This window comes from Ochotona princeps, chromosome 5, assembly GCF_030435755.1.
Source record: "Ochotona princeps isolate mOchPri1 chromosome 5, mOchPri1.hap1, whole genome shotgun sequence".
Taxonomy (NCBI): Eukaryota; Metazoa; Chordata; class Mammalia; order Lagomorpha; family Ochotonidae; genus Ochotona; species Ochotona princeps.
In genome coordinates, this window is record NC_080836.1 from 76,377,791 (window position 1) to 76,401,305 (window position 23,515).

Consider the following 23,515-nt stretch of genomic DNA (forward strand, 5'->3'; position numbering starts at 1 on the left):
GGCAAAGATTGGAGACAGACCAGGCTAAATCAGTTCACATCACCAGCCAGTGAATCTGAGCACCAGAAGAGAGTGTGGGTTGGGCCAAGTTTGGTCACAACACATACCAATACACATTACAGTTGGGATTGGATGCCTGCTGGACTGGACTAGACTGTAACCCTCACCAGCATCAGCTGGAATTGGGGGTGGGCCAGGCTGGGTCAGGCTACAGCACCCACTGGCAAAAGTCGAGGTGAGGCAGGCCATTCCAGACTGGGCTGCAGTGCCCAACCAGTAGGAACCAGGGAGGGAGGGGTAAAGCTGGTACGGGGAATGTGAGGGGCCCCCCATCCCGCTGGAACACTTCACCCACTGGAGAGACCAGACCAGGCAGGCCTATGCCTGTGGGCCTCAAGTACACCAGATCAGGGAAGAGCCAGTCTTGGTTGACTGTCCCTACTGGTGCAAGCATAAATCAGAATGGTTGAGTGTTGAATGTGCTTTGCTGCAGCATCAGCTGGCAGATGCTGGTACTGGGGATTAATTTTGTCAGGTTAAAATGCAGAATCACCTGGAAAGTGCATGATCCCAGGAGTGGGCCCTGAAGGAAAATAGTGGGCACCTCCTTGTTTGGTTACCACTCCCACTGGAGAGCATGAAAATCAGGCCTGGGGAGATGTGGCTTGACAGAATGACACCCATAAGCATGTGTGTGGGCTGGATAGTGGAGCTGGTTAGGTTGAACTAGGCTTCAATGCCCATTGACATATATGAGAGCTGAATGTGCGGTGCGACAGCTTGACTAGTCTGCTGTACATATTGGCAAGCACGGGAACCAAGGGAGGGGGCAGTCCTGGTGGGGGTTGTTGGTAGTCGCCCAAACTAGGCTGTAGCTCCCACTGCTTTGCATGAGGGCCGAGTGTGAGGTGGACAGAACTAGGCTGGACTGCAATACACATTGGTTTATGTGAAAGACAGGGCTGTATACTGAACTGACCCAGCAGTTGCAACCACCAGCTGATTGGGGGCTACTGACCTGCCGGGCCCTGTACTGGCAAGTACACACAAGAATCTGGTCTGGGATTACCTCAGACAAAGTTTCTTTGGGGATCTTCCCAACTGAACTGCTGGACTCAGAACCCTAACCATGAAGAGAAGTGCAGGTTCCATGATCTGTCATGGAGTACAAGTGTCAGAGCCAAGCCTCCTCAGAGGCTCCGACGGAGCAGTGGACAGCATATCCAGGTGCACATGGAGGATATGGCAGTCCATAGGAACCTGCAGAGGACACCTGGTACCACAACAGAGGACAGAACAAATCAATCAACTACCCTAGCCATATGTTGTTTGTGAAAAATTGGGCAAATGGAGACTCAAAGTGGACAATGTCAATCAGTGGATTCTGCAGCAACTCCATTGTGCTTGGAATGGTGAGATTGGCAGCAATTCACAACTACTGAATTACCAAAGCCACTTGAGCAGGACCCTCGGATCACACCCCACATGGGGCGCCTGGGATAGGTGGGAGGGTAGATGGGGCTTCTCCTTTTATCTCCTCATTTACCCCAGATACAGAAAAAAAAAAAGTAATGATGTGGAAACAATAGTCTTATCCACTTTTCTGTAGCCCTTGAACTTTTGTGTGCTAATCATCTGTGCAAAGATTGTCAAAAAATAAAGGGGGGAGGAGGAGAATGGATAAAACATTTAGAAGATCAATGAAAAACCATGGCCTTCAACAAGCTGTTCAGGATATTCCACCTGACTGCACCACAGTGTTTATTTCTCTGTTTTCAAGTGCTTCCCAGGGTGTGCCTTAGCAGGAGCCTGGAAACAGAGTCGACACAGAAACCCAGGCGCTCCAATTTGGGATGCAGGAACCAAACACCTGTCCCCACCCTTACATTATTTTATGTAAGTGAAAAGTTAAATGACAACATATCATGGGGGCTAGAACTTTTTCAGTTTCCTCCACCACTTTATGCCAGGTTCCAATGGACTGCCTCTAATCCTCCATGTACATCTGGGTGTGATGGCCACTACTCTGTCTGAGATACTGAAGAGGCCCAGTTCTGACATATACACTCCACGGTCAGACCACAGATCCTGGGATTCCCCCCATGGTTGGAGTTCTGAGTCTAGTGATTTAATTGGGGGGATCCCCAAAGAAACAGTATCTGAAGTGAAACCAGATCTGACTCTTGTGTGTGCTTGACAGTACGAAGTCTGGCTCAGGTGTTACCCCCATCAGCTTACACACACAGTGGTAGTTGCAATTGCTGGGTCAGTCCTCATTGCTTGTCCACTGCGCTTCCTGTTCTTTGCGTTCTGTCCTGACCACAAGAGGGTCACCGGGCACTTAGCCCCCATGCCTGGTCAGCCTGGTTGTCCGTAGGGCTGTACACTGATGCTGGTTCAGGCAGAGCAGGGGTTGGGTGCTGGGACTGAGTTGCACCCCGCCCCACTCCTACGGCACCTCAGCCAGTCCCATATTTTGTGCAAACTAATAGATGCTGCAACTCTGCTCAACACTTGCCCACACACACTCAGCCTCATTGTACACCAGTGGGAATGGCAGCCTATTCAGAGTGACCCCAAACAACTGCTACTAGTCACACCCCCAGCCCTGGTTTCCGTGCTTGCCAGTATGTACAGCAGACTGGTTCAGTCTGTCCCATATCCCATTTAGCTCTCATACACATCAGTAGACATTGAAGCCTATCTCATCCCTGAGATAGACTGACCCCGCTAGCCAGTCAACACTCATGCTGCTGGGCACCACTGACAGTCTAGCCAGGCATGCCCTGGTTCTCATACTCACCAGTGGGAGTTGCAGCCCATCAGAGAGGGGCCCACAGTTTCCGTACTTGGCCCACTCCCAACCCCAAATCTTGCACTCTCCAGGTGTTTCTGCAGTCTAGTTTGCAGTACTTGCCCCCAGTCCCAGCACTTGCCAGCTGGAGCTGCAGCAAAGCCCAATCAATCTGCACTTAGTCTGGCTTGTGCATGCACCAGATTTCACATGTGCTGGTGAGTGTTAATCATTACCTAGAATAGTATGCCCCCTCCATCCCGGGCTTTGTATGAGCCGGTGGATACCTCAGCCTGGCCTTCCCCTACACCATATTCTTGGCTGTGCTGTAAGTGCTGCAGCCTGGACCAGCTAGACCTGTTCCCAATCCTAGTGCCCATGAGTAAAGGGGGGATTCCATGGTCATACCTAACTTAGCTTGTCACTAACACCAGCTGTTAAGCAAACCAACAGAACTTGCAGTTCCACAGGGGTGGACCCATATATCCCACATGGATTCTGCCCCCAGACCTTGTTCCCTCATGTGCTGATTACTCTGATGGGCCAGCCTAACATTACCCATTCCCTGTCCCAACTTCTCTGGTACTTTGGTTTAGCCATGCCAGGTAGGCCCCCAGCCCTAGTTTTGTGTGTGCTGGTGAGTGGTGGTCAGTGGTAATCCATGTTACCTAGCCTAGATCAGGTTTCCATATGGGCTATTGCGTTGGTCTGACCCTGAAAGTCCTCCAGCTTCCCCCAACCAAACCACTCTGTCTCAGCTCCCTCACTTACCTGCAGGGACTGTGTTGTTGTCTGTGGCTGTCCTTCAGAAGTCATTCCTCACCTGTAACATACTCCCTCAGTGGCCCTCCTTCCCACACATCCCTTTGCCCTTTTCCCTAATCAATCCATTGTCCCCATTGCCCAGGAGCACATGGGTTTCCGAGTCCAGCCTTCTAAATCCCAGTCTTCCAGTGGGGTAGTGTGCTGGCCTGGAGCTCTGCCCACCCACCAGGGGCCCAAGATCCTGGTACATGTGCTGGCTTGGGACTTTAATCTTCCACACACCCAACATCCAGACTTATTCAAAGTTCCCCAAGTTGGTCCACCAGCACACCAGACCAGCAAGTTAACCTAGGGTTCTCTCCTCCCCTCCCCTCATCCTAGCTCATCCTTGGCTAAGTTTGTGGGGAAATCCCCAGGTTTGATCCGCCTGCTTGGACGTGAGCCCCTAGGTTACCACATGTCCCTGCCAATGCCACTCCCAGGTCCCCTACAGGCCCATACCCCTAGGCTGCCACAAGCCAGCTGCTTCTGGGTGTACTCAGCACAAGTGGTGGCTTCCACCTGTGGACATGCTCAACACTATAATTACTGAGCAACCTGAATTTTAGAAAGAATGTATCATCCAAGGCCATGTATGAACTGAAGAGTTTCAGAGATAATTTTGTCTATTTCCCCCATATTGCAATGTTGACATTGGCCTGACTGCAGAATTGGGTAGCTGCATTGGAGTTCAGGTGCCTTACTGCCCAGCCTGTGCTTTGTGCCACCTGGCTCTGCCATTCAGTTTTCATACGAGCTGTTTTCCAGGTGAAATCTCCATTTTCAGCTGTGGCCCCTTCCAAATCCACTAGGTCTGTTTGGGCTGCAGAAATCTCAGAAATTGTGACAACAGGAACATTTTTTTAGATCTACGTTATTTTATTTATCTGAAAGGCAGAGTGACAGAAACAGAGAGTAACAGAGAAAAGGAGAGGCAAAAAAGAGCAATAGAGGGAAAGAGAGATCTTTTATCTGTTGGTTCACTCCTCAAATGGCTGCAATGGCCAGTCCTGGGAGCCAAGACCTTCTTCTGGGTCTCCCTTGTGGGTGGCAAGGACCCAGGTACTTGGGCCATCATTTTTTTTGCCTCACACACACATTAGCAGAGTTGAGTCTGTTATAATTAACACTTTATGTTAGTGTGTTACATTTATTATAATTGATGACTGATGCTGATGTTGGAGGGGGAAAATCCTTTCATTTTATCTTTCTGAGTTTACAACTGAGGTTTTGTAACAAACAGATGAACAAGAAAAAATTTGATGCAGGTATGATGTCAAGTGGATAATCTGTGATAGGCTTTCATGGCACAGTAAACTGTAGGAGATGAGCAAGGGCTGTCTGGGCTCCTCTTCACATCTCTTGTGTCCAGAGACTAGGATGCTCTTTGCCCCTGGGTAGCAGAGGGCATCTCTTGCAGAGAGGCCTTATGACCTGACTCAAGTGAAGGTCGGAGAATTCTTCCTGCCCAAGCTGCTTCTGCTTAGCCCTTCAGCTTAAACTACTCAGCAAGCCAATGCATTTTGGGCTCCCTGTGTCCTGAACCCAATCAATACATTACTATTAACAGAAGTCCTAGAGTGCAAATTAGGGTTTACTTCTGGTGTGTACCTTCTAATTGTTTTGCCAAATGCAAAATATCACATAGCCACCATTATAATGTCACACAGCATGGTTTCAGTGCACAAAGCTCCACCTACTTACTTTCCCTCCTCAGAGTCCCTGGCAACACCATCGTTTTAATCAGCTCTATAGAATTTTTTCCCAGGATGTCATATAGTTGGAATGTAACCTTTTAGACTGACTGACTGACTGCTTCAAATTTGTAACATGCATTAAATAGTATTCCATGTTTTCTCATGGTTTGACAGCAAACTTTTTGTAATTCTGAACAATATGCCTTGGTGTAGATGTATTACAGTTTGTTTTTCTGTTTATCAAATGAAAGGTGTCTTGATTGCTTTCAACTTTTGGTGATTATAAATTATGAACAAAGTTGCTATCAACATTCATGTGAAGATATTTATTTGTGTACACATTTTCAATTCATTCGGATAAATATCTATGGTTTTTAAAGAATAAAGTTACTGAATTTTTTAATGGCAGAATGACACAGAGAGATTGAGAGCCAGAGATGGTGGGGTGGAGCTCTTTCATCCATTGATTCACTTCCCAAAGGACTGCAAAACCCACGTTGGTACCAGGCTGAAGCTACTAAGCAAGAACTCTACTTGGGTCTCCCACATGCATGGCAGGTTCCCAATTACTGAGCCATCTTGCGCTATCTTCCAAGGCACATTAGCAGAGAGCTCCATCAGAAACAGAGCAACAGGGAGGCTTGGTATTATGGCATAACAGGTTAAGCTGCCACCTGTGACATAGGCATCCTCTATGAATAATGGTTTGAGACCCAGCTGTTCCAATGACAAACCAGATTCCCACTAAGATACCCAAGTACGTGGGCTCCTGAACCCATATAGAAGGCCTGGATGAAGTTCTAGATTCCTGACTGTGGCCTGGCTCAGTCCTTTTCATTGTGGACATTTTGGGGGTGAGCATGTGGATGGAAGTTCTCTCTCTCTCTCCCCCTCTCTCCTTATCTGTAACTGCCTTTCAAATACAATAAATACATTAAGATAGAGCAGCCAGGACTTGTACTGGCAACTGAATATGGGCTGCTTCTATTGTAAGTAGCAACTTAATCCATTGTAATATAATACTGGCCCAAAGTCATTATTGCTAGATCCTAGGGTATGAGAGTGTTTAGCTTTGTAAGAAATTACTACACTGTGTTCCAATGTGTTTTACCAGCTTTTGTTCCCACCAGCATAAAATGAGAAGTTTGCTGCTTAACATTCTTACCTCACCAATGTTTGCTGTTACTGGTGTTCTAGGTTTTAGTGTCTCAAAAGATGTGTTGTGTTGTCTCATCACTGCTTTGATGTGCAATTTGCTGATGCCATATGATGCTGAACATCTTCACATTCGCTTACATACCATGCATATTTCTCTTTTGACAGAGCTCCTGTTAAGATCTCTTGCCCACTTTTCCATTGAATTGTTTGTTTTCTTACTGTTCATTTTGAAAATTTCTTTGAACATGTTGGGTAACAGCTCTTTATCAGATGTTGTTTGTTCCTAATTTTTCCCCCTGATCTGTGGCTTATCTCTTCATTCTTTTTACTGTGTCCTTTGAAGAGTGGGACCCCTGTCTGGTTCCCCATGACACATCGAGCCTGAAGAGGGTTGACTCATTTACTCAGGAGGAAGAAGTCTGTGTCATAATGTAAACAACCCTAAAGTTGATGACTGTACGGCTGCTACATCTACTGGTGAAGTTTTTATTCTATATAAAAAAATCAATGACCACAAGGATTTAACCCAAGTTTAGTTGTGGATGAATATTGATTTAACTGACATTTCTAAAATGTTACTTGGAATGAGAATGATTAGAACTCTGATATTACCTCTTTCTGGAGATTCTGGAGATAGAAGCCTGACTTGAAGAACTCCTCACATATCTGACCTCAGCGGCTCAGGAATCAGACAGCCTTTCTTAACAGCCGGCCCTTCTGCTCATGGAGCCATGGTCACTGCTTGAGTGAATTAGATGGTCACAGCCTTGGTGCTCATGTAGCTTTTTCATGCTTCCGCATTGCTGTTCTGAGGTGCCTCCTGCTTATCTGCCAGAAACTTGAACTGTCAGGCACATGTTCCCAAGCAGTGCACCAACCCAGGGATTCTCCGCAGCCACCATGAGACAAAGGTAGTTCTTAAGCCCCAGTGTAAATGTTCTTCACAGAGAGGTGAATACACCCACACACATGCTTACATACATCTACAAGTCATTTGTACAAACTAAAAAATTCATAAATTATGCTTTTTGTGTCTGCTTCCCTAGGGGAAGGGTTTGGTCATCATAGCTGAGAACTTCTGCAGCAGAAGAGGCTGAGTGTGTGCCACTCTCCTGCTGAGAATGGGTGTGTTATTACTACCAAATTGTATTAAGAAATATTTTCAGTTTACAGGAAGTGAAGAATGACTGGGCCTGGCACGGTAGCCTAGTGACTGAAGTCGCGCATTGCATGTGCTGGGATCCTTATATGGGCATGTCCTGGCAGGCCCGCTTCCTTTCCAGTTCTCTGCTTGTGGCCTAGGAAGGCAGTTGAGAATGGCCCAAAGCCTTGGGACCCTACACCTGCATGGGAGACCCGGAGGAAATGTCTGGCTCCTGACCTTGGATCAGTTCAGCTCTGGCCATTGTGCCTACTTGGGGAGTGAATCAGCAGATGGAAGATCTTTCCCTCTGCATTTCCTTCTCTCTATAAATCTGACTTTCCAATAAAACTAAATCAATATTTAAAAGAGAGAGTTTGGCCTTGTGGCATAGTAAGTGAAGCCACTGCTTGTTGACATTGGCGTTGCATATGCACATGCTGGTTTGTGAGTCCAGAAGTTCTGCTTGTGATCCAGCTCTCTGTTAATGCATCTGGAATGACAATGGAATATGGCCCAAGCACTTGGATCCTTGTCCCCCAAGTGGAACATGAAGTTCCTGGATTCTGGTGTCAGCCCGATCCTGCCTGGCTGATGTGGCCTGCTAGGTGGTAGACCAACAAATGAAGCTCTTTCTTTCTCTGTCACTCTGCCTACCAAACACTTGAGCAAATTAATAAAACTTTAAAAGTGGGGAGAACACCTGTTACAGTGAATAACCCCTCCATTTTCCTACTTAAAAAAATTAATTACTAGTGCTGTATGTAGGTATAGCAGCTGTGCCACTGTTATCAGCTGAGTCACTGTATCTTTCTGAGCTTTAGTTTTCTCAGTGTCTCAATGTCACCTGTCCTAGCTCCTTTAAACCAAAAGATGTGGGGGCCAAAGGGAGCAGTGAGACCAGTGGGGATCAAATAAAGCAAAATATTTATATAACACAATAATATAATGAATTTATTAAATATTTTTCTTATATTATCAGAGTAGTCTTCAACATGAAAAACTGCAGTTTCTTCACACACAAAAAAATCATATAACAGATCACCACTAGATGGAGCAACTAAATTTTACATATTTTCAGGTCTAAGCTTGTTTTGAAGTTCTAACTTAGGTCACTTATTTCTGAACTGCTCCCTTTTCCTTTAGGAGGGTGTTTGAAAGTATACTAATAACTTGACTGGACAATAAAATGCTGGGCTCTATGTTTGGTATACGCTTGCAATGAGGGAATCTCAACTGAACTTGAACTGTGGTTATGCAACAAGGTGGAAGAATCCACCATGGGGGGAGGGTTTGGGGAGGGGTGGGGAGAATCTCAGTACCTATGAAACTGTGTCACATAATACAATGTAATTAATAAAAAAATCAATTACAAAACAAACAAACAAACAAACAAAAACCAAATAAAGCAAAAATGGGGAAACATTTTCAGACTGCATGGTGCTTAATGAAAACACTGTTTTAACAGCATCAATTGTGATTTTGGGGTGATGCAATGATCAAATAACAGAAGACATGTATCCAGTGTCACTAATCTTTACACATAAAAAGGACTAAAATGGAAAATTTTTATATTACGTATATTTTACTACATTTTAAAGATTTACTTATTTATTTCTTTGAAAAACAGAGAGAAACAGAGGGAGAGGCGGAAAGTAAAAATGGTTACAACAGCATTGGCTTGGTCAGGCTGAAGCTAGAAGAAACTGGGAGCCTCACCTTGGTCTTCTCCATAGAACAGGGGACTAGTTACTTGGGCCGCCTTCTGGCACTTTCCCAGGCATAATTACCAGGGAGCTGGTTAGGAAGTAGAGCACTAGAACTTGAACCGGTGCTCATATGAGATATAAATGCTGCAGGTAGCAGCTTAACTTGATGTGCTACAGCACCTGTCCTACATTTTACCACATTAAAAACAAACAGAAGCAAGCTAAAACAGCCAAGTCCAGACATTTGTCCTTAGGGTTTAAGGTATCCTATGTCTTGAGAACAGGCACAAAGAAGAAAAATCACTGAAGACTTTCACCTCTTCTGGCTCAGGTCTTCAAGAAATTTCTGGAAAATCTCAAGCAGCAGCCTGAATATTGGAGTCATCCCTGACAATGATCTATTTCTTCCTCCCTATGTCAGTGATGTGAAATCTTATCTGCAGTAGTTTCTCTTGAGAATGTGGAGGGGGGAGGTTGACAGTCACCAAGCCGGAAAGTAAAGACTTTGAAGTCCGTGGTTATCAACTCCTTCTAATGGCCATGACTATGTGGTCCTCATGACAAATCCCAGGAATAGCTGCAGTGGTTTAATTGGAATGTAGTCTCTTCCTGTCCCACTTTTGGACAAAGAGCCGAAGGCAGTAGACAGGAACAGCTGCCGGAGGAGTCAAGGACAGCCCAGGAGGGACACAGGTGAAGCGGCAGACTAGAGCACCTTGGCCCACGGGGTTAGAAGTGGCAGACAGAAGAATGCATCCATGTGGGGGGGTTGTTTTGCTGTCAGTATACAGCATCTTTGAATGGTGAGCTATAGTTCCAACCTAGAAGGATGGGAAGGGTATGCCACAGTGAGTGGAGATGAAGTTTAGACCTTTTTAACTTTGTCAGGGAGATTTACCGGTGTAAATCTGCTTTTAGCCACTTAATTGACTGGGGCTTCAGTCTCAGGGAAGTGAGAGACCCAAGGGTGTGGCCACAGAGGGGTTTGCAGGCTCCTCCTGCACTGGGTATGAGCCAATCTCTTCCCCCCATGTATGGCAACACCTCTGGTTAGGGATTCACTTGTTAATTATTGATATATATCAATATATTAATATATTGATAATTATTGATATATATCTTAATATATATTAAGATGTAAGAGTGGGAGGACCTATGACTCCTCCCTCTCCTTCAAGCCAGAGCCCTGAGGATGATCTCATCCTGTCCCTGAACCCTGGGACAGTCAGGGTCTGGGTATAGGCAGGAGGATATACATAGGGGTCAAGTGTGCAAACTGTTGGGTGAGTCCCTCCTGGGTTCATGCACTGGTTTGGCCATGCATCAGCTGCTGGGCATCGAGCTTCCCCATCTGCACAGAGCCACCTTGTCTTAGTCATCTTACAGACATTGTGAGCTCAGGTGACCACTCAGAGGGCAGTGAATGTGTATGGAGAGTAGTCAAAAGCCTGGATACAGTGCGACCTGCCTGGTCCCCTCCAGCTGTGCTATGGCAGGCGTTCTAAAGCTGGAGCTGAAGACCAGTGTCCTCACAGCCTCCCAGTTAATTCCAAGGCAGCTTGGGTGGAGATTTCTAGTTGTGCATTAATGATTAAGCAATGATTAACCCTCAAGGTTTTGTAGAGAAACATTCTGTCACTCATTAGCCGGATGAGTTTGGCTAAGTCTTTCAATCTCTCCAAACCTCTCCACTTCCTCATCAACAAAATGGGACCCAGAGTCGTGTCTGACCCTGAGAACTGTCCAGAAGGTGGAGTGATCCAGTGCAAGTGAGTGTGTCTGGTGTAGATGAATGATTTTAGCAGTGTTGGCTCGTGCTGCTGTAAGCCATCTCTGTTCACATGGGTTACTAAGAAGTCAGGGTCCTTTGAATGTCTCTGCAGAGGTCACTCCATCTTAGTGCCCTCATGGATCACCTCAAACTCTAGGTTTTTGGAGATTCTTCTAATATGTAAGATTTGGGCTAGCATGTTATGGTAGAGAAAGTCCTTGTTTTTGACCCTGCCAAGGGCTGAATTTGTATCCATGTGATTATCTGAGCCTCTATTTTCTGACCCAAAGCATGGGAGAACAAAAAGAGAGAGAATTAGAGTTAGTTCCTGTAAAAGTGAAACTTGTTGCTATTGTGGTGTTAGTAGTGTTTTGGTTATAAAATGTAACAGATGTGAAAAACCAATGGGGTAAAATACCCTGAAAAAATTCAACTAGGGAACAGAGATCGAAAGTGCTGAGGTGGTAGCTTGGGCTCGGTGGGGGCGATCAAGTCCCTGGAGGCTGTGGATGAGACACTGCTTACTACCAAGCCCAAGAATGCAGCTGGGGACCAGGACTCACCTACTGCTCTGGCTCCGCCAGAGTCCCTTCCCCTTTCATTTTCACAATTTCCCAGCGGTTCAGCCGCAGGCCAGCTTAGCCCTAAGAAGAGCTCCTCAGGATCCGTGCCTCTGTGTGAGGCTGGAGCTCACCCCAGGGGGAAAATTCCTGTCCCCAGAACCCCCTGAAAGGGAAGACGGGGCATCTGACTTGCTATAGACAGGTTACTCACACTTAGTGGATTTGGCTTTCCAGTAAAGCCCATCCCTTGGTTCCCAATTGCACGCAGCCCAGCGGCCTCTCGTCTCTCCTGGGTGGCAGGAACGTGGGCATCTGTCTCTTTAAAGATTAAACACCTGTTTTTCCTTTGGTAAGGGAAGAAGTTCCTGTTTGATTTTTTTTCTGTTGAGGATTTTTGTCTTTCTCACTGAACACCAGATCTGCCCGAATGCTAGAGGGAAATGTGTTCTTGGGCTCCCTCACTCTTTTTTCTTTCCTTTTTTTTTTTCCCTGCCTCTGGTGATTTTTGTAAAGCCCCGCTGACTTTGCTCGTGTGTTCTGAACTTGGTGTATAGAGAAACAGGAAGTGAGAGAGTCCACGGAAGGAGGCTGTTCAAGCCGGGCTGTGAGCCGTGGAAAGCAAAAGCAAGCTGCTTCCCAGAGGGCTCTCCTGCCTCCTAGGCCCCCCAATGCCTGGCTTCTGGGCTTTTCTGTAGCCTGGAGAAATGCTGGGCATCTGAGCGTGTGCAGTCAGGCTGCTTAGGGGATTGGGTGACAGTGCCTGGAAAAGGTGAGTGCCATGCGGCAAGAGCTGGCCCGGGCCACAGAGAAGGGTGAGGCCACCAAATCGGTCCTCTCTCTGCCCACCTGGGGACCCTTCCTCGTGGGTCTCCATCCCTCTTGGGGAGGCAGTTGGGACCTGTCCACCTGGGGATCCCTCCGCATCCTGCCAGGCTCTGATCTCATCTAGACACCCCCTGCCCCTGCTTCCTTGTGGTTTTTCAGCCTGCCACACTTCCTTCCTGCCCCTAGACTCCAACAATTGCCCAGGTCACTGGGCACATGACCTGTTTGGGGATTGCAGAAAACTCGATTCCTGTGTTGTATCTGTTTGCTTTTTTGTTGCCCCAAAGAATGAACTCAGCATTCCTTGCTTCTCGGATCTTTCGTCTCCCCAGCTCAGCTCCTCCCCTCTCACAGCTTCTGAGATCCATCTCCTAATGCTTCTGATTCATGCTCCTGACAATATGTGGAGCCAGGCTAAATGTACTTTTTGGAGTGCGGTATCTCTAAGTTCTGTGACCTTTGGCAAGTGAATCACTTCTCTGTGTTTGTGTTCTCATCATTTAGTGGCATTAATAATACCTGGAAAGCTAGGTTAAAGATCGAAGGTGGTGATGTGTGTGCAGCTTTCACACAACGTGAGGCTAAGTACTAAGGAAATGGCAACTATTTTTATCACAGTCACAAAATTTCTAGTTTGCTCTTTCTGTTCCTTGCTTTTTACAACATTTTTATTTCTTTGTAAAGATTTATTCATTTATTTGAAAGGCAGAGTTATAGAGAGAGTGAGGGAAAGACAGGGAGATCTTCCATCAACTGGTTCTCTTCACAAATGGTTGCAGCAGCTAGGCTAGAGCTAGGCTAGAGCTAGACTAGGTTGAAACCGGGAGCCAGGAGCTTGCTCCAGGTCTTCCCATGTGAGTGCAAGGACCCAGACAGTTGGGCCATCTGCTGCTGCTTTTCTCAGGTGCATTAGTAGGGAGCTGGATTGGAAACGGTGCAGCTGGGATCTGAACCAGTGTCAGAACATAATACTGGTGGTGGCTCTACTTGGCAAGTCGCAATGCCAGCCCTCCTCCTCTTTTTAAAAATTATTTAAAAAAAATAAGCTGTTGCTTTTAAGTTCCATCTATTTGGGCAGGTGGTGGTTTCCACCCATTACCTGGTATTACAGGGTGTGCAGTGCTTACAAATCATATCTGAGGATGACACAAAGACTCAGCAGGTGTATAGACCTGGTTGTGGCATCTGGGGAAACCATGGCAGACGGTATTTTTTCCAGCATTTATATAAAGTGGCCAGACTGCTTTCAGGAAGCTTTATGGCTCTACTTCCCGACTGATCCCTGGCCTGAGCTAATTGCCACTGTTTGCCAAGCCACTTGAGAAGGCTTGCTGTTGCTTTAGCTTGCCTACGCCAGGGTCCTGATGCAGTTCAGCCTCTTCTTGCAACTACTTGAGTCACTTTGTTAGGGAATTCCAGGTTCACGGCCAGCATCTGTCTACAGCATTCCTTTCTCTCTCTTTTTTTTAAATTATATTTTTGACAATCTTTACATAGTTAATTACAGCATTCCTTTTCCTTTTGGTTGGAGACAACTATTGCGTGTGGTGGATGCTACTGCTCTTCTGATGGGTCCTGGGCATGCAGAAAGACATATGCCCTCAACGTGGCCACAGCCTAGGACAGGCCAGAGTCACAAACCAAGAGCACCATGTGGGGGTGAAGCATGGAGGTGGCTGAGAGGTCTTCTGGGAGTGTATGTAGCCACCACCAGCTCTTCACTCTGTCCTGGTATTCTTGCTGGGATACTACCAGGCAGAAGCTGGGGTCAGCTGAGAGCACAGATGCTACAAGTTCAACCTGTACCTAGGCCTATGCTGCTGACCAGGCACTTGCAGACGCCTCATTCGGTGCACTCAGGTGTAAGACAGGCCCCCGCCCTCTATAATCTTACCTTCCATGTGGGGAGAACAGGAAGACAGTTTCAAAGAGAAGTGCTGGGTTGTCTTTTACTCAGAAAACAAAACAATGTAACTTGCAGCATAAAGGCATGGTTTCATGGGTGCTTTGTTCAGTTATAATTTCAAGGCCTGCACAGCCACCACCTCAGGATTTGCATGTTGGGTGAGACTGGATTGGCCCGTTAGGAGGAAGGCCTTCGATTTCAGAGCTTTCTGGGACTACTGAGGGTAGGTGGTACCTGGGTCACAGAGGCCACACAAGGCTTCATAGGTAAACAAGGAGAGTTGTTTACTGTGGGAGCCAGCAGCCCTGAAGAGGGCCCAGCATGTAGCAAGGCCTCTCAGAGGGGCTCAGCCAGTGTCTATTGGAGGCAAACACTGAAGTCTTCCATGGTGAACCTAGAAAGATCTTTCAACTCTTGGGCTGTTGAATAGAAAGTGGTATTCGCTATCATCCAGTCTAACTTTCTAAGTTAGGAAAGAAGGAAAAACAGGCCCCAAAGGCACAGTGACTCATCTGAAGGCACTTAAAAAGGGAGCACGAGTCCAAGGTGCCCTGATCCCTCCCCGGAGCTCAGCCACACCTTCCTGCTACCCCAGTTTGCTGGCAGCTCTTGGAGAAACCTCTGCCGCTGAAAGCACTAGGAGGTGGGTCTTCCTCCTGTTGCTCTAGCGCCTATGACTCAGGGCTTTCAAAAACAGGAAGTACAGGAGGCCGTACCCGTCGCGTCTTCATTTGAAATTTTGTTCTTGAGAGCACGGCTGCAGGGGCAGAAGAGGTCAGCAAGCAAGGTGTTACTGTCGTGAGGGCCCCAGGACTCGGCTCTGGTAAGCTCAACTGGGCCTGTGGGGCGGGTGGCCTCTGATGTGAGTTTTGTAGACTGCCGGATGGTGGGATCCAATAGCCTGTGACCGTGAGGTGGACACTTGCGTTTAGCGGTAGGGGAAGAAACCAGGATTATCTACTAGGCCCTTGTTGTGTGAGGAGAGGAGAGCAGGGACCTTTTCCGGCATGGATCCGTGCAATCGTGGCCATTACTGACATGCCTCACCTACAGTTATCATGACCAAGGCCTCAGCCTTACCAAAGCCCAGCCTGCTTCCGACTAGAAGGCAAAACTGAAATCCCAAGAACCTTGGCAGTTACCATCACCTACCATCAACACACACATCCACCGATGTAAACACACACACCCATACGCCCATGCAAGCTTAGTTATTAAAAAATAAATAAATAAATAAATAGAAATGGCAGACACCAGAGGACCACACAATAGGAAGCACGATCGGAGAAATCAGAGCTCCATGCTTACCAGGAGAAGCACTTTTTGGTGAAGTTTTTCAGTTCATTCATTTTGAAAATTAGAGGATTGGTTACCAGTTTGGTTGAGGTTTGACCACCTGGCTGATTTGCATGCATCCTTGATGGCTGCAGGGCTCTGCTGTGAAATGTGTTTATTCATTCATGGAATTGGCATCGAGAAGGTTCCAATAAGAGTCTGCCATCTGTAGGCAGCCTGGACTGGGCAGAGCAACAGTTTTATAGACTAAGAGTTTGGACATGAGTGTGGCTTTCAGAGATGAGGGTAATTAAAGGAATTTGTGGAAAGTGGAATAAAAAATGAGTGTATTTTGGTACAAAAGATTTCTGAAATGCCCAGTTTCTTATCATACAAATGTTCGTGACATTTTGGAGACCTTTCATGATGAAAATAAATTTTGTTTTGGGTCTCTCTCCATCTCCATCTTTGAATCTGTGTTCATATACTGGAGGAGCTAGGATGCCGCCAGATCCCGTCGCCATGATTGGCTGTGGCTGGGCGGGGCTTCTTTGCAGCTGAATTGTGTTTACAAAGCAGAGGACTGTAATGAGATGGCCAAGATTTCATCCATAGCCAGCATTTGCTTAGGCTCTGTGCTTTTATTGCAATGCATTTGTAAAGAACTTCTGTTTTGTGGTTTTCTTTATTGATTTTGTCTATTTTGACTTTTTGTAATTCTCATCTGTAATGTTAGGATTCTGCTACTGATTGTTTATCTATACTTAGATAAAGGTCTAAATCTTTATAGCATTTGGTGCTGTAGTCCCTCAATGAAATATTTAAAAATAGTCTGAGCTGGATCCTTGTCTTACTTAGCTAGTCAATTTCTGCAGAATTCCCACAGTGGTAACATGGGGATAATAATGGCACTTTCTTTGGCTGCTTGTAATAAGATGAGAAGAGAAGAATATTTGGGAGGGTAGACTTTTGGTATAGTGGTTTAGTCATGACTTGGGACGCATGCTTATTCCTTTTGAGCAGAAATGCAACTTCTAGGAAATTACTTTAAGGAAATAATCAGAGACATACAGTAAAATTTGCATTTTAACATCATCTTAAATGTCATAAGGGATTGATTATATAGATCCTGAACAAGCTACGTGGTTAAGTGCTTTACAGATAATAAAGTATTGTAGAAGAAAAAAGTAAAGATATCAAAAGATACTTAAAATATTATTAGTGGAAAAAATCACTTGAATTACAAAAGAATGATATGTTCGAATATAATGGAAAATAGAAACACATAAACTACTTGGTATGAAAACACGTGAGTTATACTTAGATGCTTACTTTGAATGATGGAGGAATAGATACTTTTTATTTTCTTTTGGATGTTTTCTAAAACAAGTACAAGAACTGTTGTCACCAGAAAAAAAAATGTGGAGGGTAAAAAGGAGGTGCTGCTTTCATTTTGATTCTTCGGTGGATTTTTTTTTTTCCTGTAAAGCACGTTTTTAACAGCAGGTAAAACTGATTAGTAATTTGGAGGCTTGTCCATTTAAGGCAGCTAAATAGAGCTAGAAATGGTTTAGAGTCTTGTCAGCACGTAAATGAAAAGAAATCTTCAGAGATTTTCGTCGAAGTCTAGGCACAGAGTAAGTAACAGATACACAAGGCAAGGATTCAGACTATGCAAAGAGTGCAAAGAAAATCAAATCTCACTTTCCCCTTCACCCAGGCCTCCCCACAGACACACCTGGGGGGCGGCTTGCTCTCTGGAGACACCACCAAGGCAGCTTCCTGCGTGTTTTTGTCCGAGTTCTTTTGTGAATAAACAAATAGGCACAGTTAATGTAGACCACATAGGGTCAACCATGTGGATCTTCTCATTACTTCTATTAGCTGAAGAGAGATGTTTAAAATACAATCACCAGCTTACTTGACTTTGCTTATTCTGACTCACAGTTTCCAATTTTTTTTTTTTTTGTAATTTCAAGCAATGTTGCCACAAGTAGCTTTTACACGTTTTTGAGAACATACTTGTTTAAATAAACTTCTGCAGAAGATTCCGGAAGTCAAATTGCCAGGTCCAAGTGCATGTACATTTTATATGTACAAATATGCCTGACTTACTCATATATCTGTTTCTGTTTGCGCCATCTTACAATCCTGTGTGTGCTGCAATTTTTATATTTTGCTAATAGGATATTGTTGAAAAGTCATCTTTCGTTAAACTTTCCATTTTCCTTTTTTTTCCCTTGTAAGTGAAGTTGGACATCTTTTCTAGTATTTGAAATGTAAAACCACTGATACTTTCCTCTGAACTGTCTTCTTGAGCTCTTTCTGATCTTTCTTTTTTAAACAGATGAGAACCCTACTTTTTTTTTTTTTTAATTAATTATTATGCATTATGTGACAGTTTCATATGCTCTGGGAATCCCCCCACCCCTCCCCACCCCCTCCCCCCTGGTGGATTCCTCCACCTTGATGCAGTATTACAGTTCAAATTCCATCAAGATTCTTTCCTTGCAAACATATACCCAGCATAGAGTCCAGCTACTCATTGTCCAGATGGGTTGAACAGTTTGTTGGGGAGACCATTTCTGGTCCAAAGTCAGAGCTGGTAGCATATCATCCCAGTCAATTAAGAGTCTCAATATAACATTAACAGCAATTTGTAACATTATGGAATTGACAAGGTTTTGCGTAACCAGTATGTTAAAAAAAACAAAATAAAACAAAACAAACAAAACAACAAAAAAAAAAAAAAGAAAAAAGAAAAAGAAGCAAGTTCTTAACCACAACCTATGATTAGCTCATTGACATTTCAATTTTAGTTCATACACAGGACCAGCTGCTATATACCTTAAAATGGCTATAAGGTACCATTCAGCTGTCTCGTGTCTATTTCATTTTAGTATTTAGCCATTTGTTGTGTTGAAGTATAATTTTGCTGATCTTGGCAGATTTTAGGATAATCTAGACTGGCTTGTAACTCTAACAAGACATTTGTCAGCAGTTAAGGTGCAGAACATTTTTTTTTTTTGGGGGGGGGTGTGCAGGAAAGTCCCCAACACCATGGTAAGGAGTGACTAATCTTTGTGTCCTACCCAGCGAGGCATTAGCCAATCCATGCCAGCTCTTTCCTGTCAGATTTCAAGCTCTACTTTTTGTTGTTTGTCTATTTATTTTAGGGTTTTTTTTAGTTTGTATGATTGTTTGTTTGCTGTGAGGGGTTTTCGGAGCGATCCTGATGGTCATTGCAAGGGAGGGTGGGGGTCCAGAGGTGGAGCCAGGCTAGCCTATCATGATCAAATCTGGTAATTCATAGACAACAGACTCAAAGCAGCACTAAACAATAGTAAAACTACTATACCAATGCATGAGGGGGGAATCGGAGGCGATCCTGACAACCTCTTAACAGGAGGTCATGTGCGTGGAGCAGGGAGGCACTCCAGGGTAGAGCAGATGGCAAGGAGAAAGCCTGGATCCCAACCATGAAGACTCCCAGACCTTCACCACAAACTGTTAATACGAGCAACAAGGACTATATCCCAACTGCCAAGGAGGCCACAGGGAATTGGATGCCCTCGGAGGCCGAGTACTCTGAGGTCACCCACCCCTAACCGGAGCTCCCGCAGGGGATGGAAGAAGTCCAAACACTACCGCGCAGAAACCAACGTCATCGGAAAGACAACCAGAAGCCCTGAGCGGTCCGCAGAAACAGAAGAACAATAAACGTCCTTCTGGACCAGGGAGGAGAGCTTTCTCTGGACCGAGAACCCTAGTTTAAGAAAGTTAGCCCTCCATCTTAAAAATCTTAGATGTTTCTGATTTTCCCCTGTACAAAAATCTCTATCTTTAACATTTTTGTTTGGGTTATTTTTTGAAGAATACAGGTGTACTTTAAAAAAATACATGAAAAATGAAATTAAAAGGTAAGGTTTTTTTTGGCACAGAAGATATTGGAACATTATATATTTTTTTCATAATGCACATTTTCCATGAATTTTTAAAAGACCCTTCATGTTCTAGTTACTGTTTCAGAACATGTACTAATTGTTTCTTTAATGACTTTTGGATTTTCTCTTTTAACAGTACTTAGAAAAGTTCTTCACCAATTCTTTTTTTTTCCTTAGAACTTTAAGGCCTAAATTTCTAGCCCTCCTACACATTATTTTAATGTGAAGTGTTTCTATCTGTTCTAAGAAGTTTGCCCAGTGGTTTTCACATCCAGGTTGAACAAATCACCTCAGTCATAATGACAGTCCTTTTTGTATTGTATTTGGTTTGGCCGCTATTGGTCAACTTAGTCTCTTCTATTTTAATTTCACAGCAGTCGAATATGTACTGTCTTTTTTTTAAGTGTGAGCTTTTTGGAAATCTATTACTTTTTGTGGTCAAATTTTACATATAGTTCATATGTGTTTACATATAGTTCATATGTGTACATATGTGTTTACATATAGTTCATATGTGTACATATGTGTTAAACAATGCATGTTTTCTACTGAGAGTACATGTCCGTCACGGATTGTCGGGGTGTTCTTCAAATCTTCCTCCGTTCTCCTAGTCAGTTCACTAGATATCTGTTTATTTCTAACAGAGATATGTAAAAGTTTCTGTAACTTTTTTTGAAAAAACAAGTTTTTACTATTCTCTCTCTCTCTCTCTTTTTTTTTTTTTTTTTCAATTGTGTATTTCAAAGGCAGAGTGAAGAAGAGTGAGGGGAGAGAGACATCATCTTTACCTGATTAATTCCCTTGGTCGGGATCCTGCTGAAGGCAGGAGCTGGGAGTGTGGCCTCATCTCCCACACGGGCAGAAGGAGCCCAGGCATTGAGGCTGGCTTCTTGCTAGGCACGGTAGCAGGGAGAGGGATCACAAACAGAGCAGCCAAAATTCAAACTTGGCTTCATAGGCCACGCCATGTCTTAAGCTGCTGGCCACAATGCCGGTAACCCCTCCCCCTGCAAAGTTATTATTTTCAAGATTGGATTCCAATACTTTTTTTTCTCTCAAGAACACATGTATGGCTGCTCACTGTTTTGCAGAGTGGGGTAGGAGGAAGTGCCATGGCTTGCATTTCCTCTTGAGCTCTGATCACGGCCTACCACACTCACTTTCTCACTTGGCCTTAGACAGAACTCTCTCATAATTTGTGTCATTGACTTACATAGAAAATACGTGGATATGTTCTCCTTAACACATTATAGAAGCGGACAAACCCCATTTCCTCACCCACTTACCCCTCTATTCCTGAGTGTGTGTGTGTGTTTTCCTTCTCTTCATTCCCCAGAGAGGTTCTTAACTTTGGTGTATTTCTTTCCAGAATCTTTCCATTACTTTCGTCCCTGCTTTGACCTGATGTCTACATTTTCTGAAAATGGGTTACTCTGCTTTAACTGCTGTGAAACAGCAGATGATAGGGCCTTTTGTTTTGTTGCGACTTGCTTTTCTCACTTTGTTCTGCAGTATTACATGTCTGCCAACTTTGGTTTCCGCAGGTGGAACTGCAAAGGAGTTTGAAGCCTGCCTCTGCCGTGCTGCGTGCCTCCAGCATGGGGAATTTGGTTGCTTCTAGTTGTCTGAGGTCACACAAAGTGCTGTGTTGGGTGAGACTCCACCCATGCGCCCTGTTGAGCACAGCTGTTTGTCCATAGGTGTCCATCAGTGTCTTCTTTTTTAGAACAGTTTTAATTAATATAACGAGAATAGACTTTATGTGTTCTGTAGTTATGGTTCCAAGAAGACAGTCGTACATCCCTGACTCTGCTGTGTATCCCACCACACCCATCCTTCCTCCATCTCTTCAACAGTATTTGCGTAGACATAATTTTAGTCCACTCTATATTCACAGGCTTAAATTGCCACTGGTTACAATATTCAACAAATAAAATGTAAGAAGGCCACAAGTCCACTTTTTCCACTGGGATATAAACATGGGCTAAAAAGGACAACCCTGTTCTGAAGTGATCATTTCATTCCTACACCTTTTTTTGTGTGTGTTCTAAATTAACTCTCTCATATCAGAGAAAATGTGATATTTGTCTTTTTGACTGGCTAATCATAACAGTTTCTCCAGCTGCATTCATTTTGTTGCAAAAAGTAAGACTTCACCTATTTATGGTTGAGTACATATACCACATTTTCTTTGTCTAGGCATCAATCAATAAAGATCTAGGGTGGTTCTAAATTTTAACTGCTGTGAATCGAGCTGCATTCACATGGGGGTCCGGATTACTCTCATATGCTGATTTCATTTTGTTTGGGTAAATTCCCAGGAGTGGAGTGGCTGGGTCATATGGTAGATCTATTATCAGATCTCTGAAGAATCTCCATACTGTCTTCCACAATGGTGGTACTAGTTTACATTCCCCACTACAATGTGTTAGGATACCTTTCCCGCACATCGCCACCAGCACTTATTATTATTTTTTTTTATTTCTGTATGATAGCCACTCTAATTGAGATGAGGTGAAGCTTCATTGTGGTGGTGTCATCTTGCATTTCCCAATGGCTATTGATCCTGGGCATATTTTCATGTGTATGTTGACCGTTTGTATTTCATTCTCTTAAAATTGCCTGCTCTTGTCCTATTTTTTCAGTGGGTCATTTGTTTTGTTTTTTTATTGAATATCTTGAGCTTTTTCCAGATCCTGACTATAATTTGCAGATTTTCTTCCATTCTATTGGTTGGTTCTTCACCTTTTAATGGTTTCCCTTGCAGTGCAGAAGCTCAAAAAGTGTATTTGTAAAAAGGGATTTACTAGTTTGTTCCTTTGTAGCCACAACAATTGTTGTTGCTGCTCTTCTTGTTATTGTGATTTGAGTATGTGCCGTTAATTGCTAGTCAGATATCTAAAATATTACGATATTAAATTAAAATATTTTTGGTACAAATATCCTAAATTAAAATATTTTTGATACAAATAATTGCTTTTGCAGTTTAATATCTACTCCCATAAACCTAATACAGAGTGTATGCTTCTAGGACGTTGGCCCCATCAGAATCCTAAATCTAGAAAATTTGTGTAAGCAATAATGTAAGCTCTCATTCAAAAAGGAGAGATGAAGTTTTGCTTCACAATTCCAATCCTATCAATTTTTTTTTAAGAATCAAGGTTATGTGCAAGATATGTGACATGTGCACACAAACAGAGATGCTTTTTTCAGTTGGCCACAAAAGAAGCCAGCGTTCAAGCACCCTTTTCTAGATATAATGACATTCCAGAAATAAAGTGGTTCAGGTGCGAATAAGCCGACCTCTTCAAGAGATAAGCAGAAAAGCAGAGAAGGTGCTGATCCCAGAGACCCACCTCTCTTCCTTGACTTCCCAGCATGCACCTGTCTACTGGGTGTGAGAAGGAAAGAATTTCTCCCAGGGCAGTTCCACCAGGGCCTGTGGAGCAGGCGGTCTGTACCTCCTGCACCCATCGCTATGTGCAGACTGACTCCTACACTGACCAGGGGCACTGGGCCATGTTTTGCCACTCCATTTGATCTACTCTGCTGTTCTGTGGTGTTTGTGCCCCTGTTTTTGTAAATGGGACAGAGTGGAGACTCAACTAGATCAAAGCAGTGTAAGGTTTTGATTTATACTTCTGTATGTACAGCCAGTTTCCAGTAACAATGATTCTTGAAGATAAATGGTCAACAGAAGGCAGAAGTGAGGCTGGGGGAACATCCCAGCATTGCTACACACTGAGGCCCATGGGGCCTGCCCAGCCCTGGGGGGCTGTCTCTAGGAAGGCCCCAGAGCACTGCACACATTGCTGATACAGCCCCTTGAAGGCTGTGTCCTTCCCGTTATAGGGATCTTCTTCAAACATAAATTATTCTTGTGGATCATGACTTCCAAGTAGCTCAATTTTAGCTTTGCAGGTTTTTA

The 23,515-nt window shown here is 44.3% G+C and overlaps 1 protein-coding gene across 3 annotated transcripts in view; it reads left to right on the top strand.

Annotated features, from left to right (window-relative positions):
- The window catches only part of CASP8 (caspase 8), an 82,816-nt gene that overhangs the window by 41,497 nt on the left and 17,804 nt on the right, over nt 1-23,515 (top strand). The window contains exon 1 of one of the 3 annotated variants that reach the window (XM_058664841.1): nt 15,042-15,191. The exons of 1 other annotated variant lie outside the window; for it this stretch is intronic. The gene's annotated coding sequence lies outside the window, so the exon portion shown is untranslated. Of the gene's footprint in view, nt 1-15,041; nt 15,192-23,515 lie in introns of those variants that run through there. One more of the 3 variants, XM_058664843.1, reaches the window with a different exon arrangement.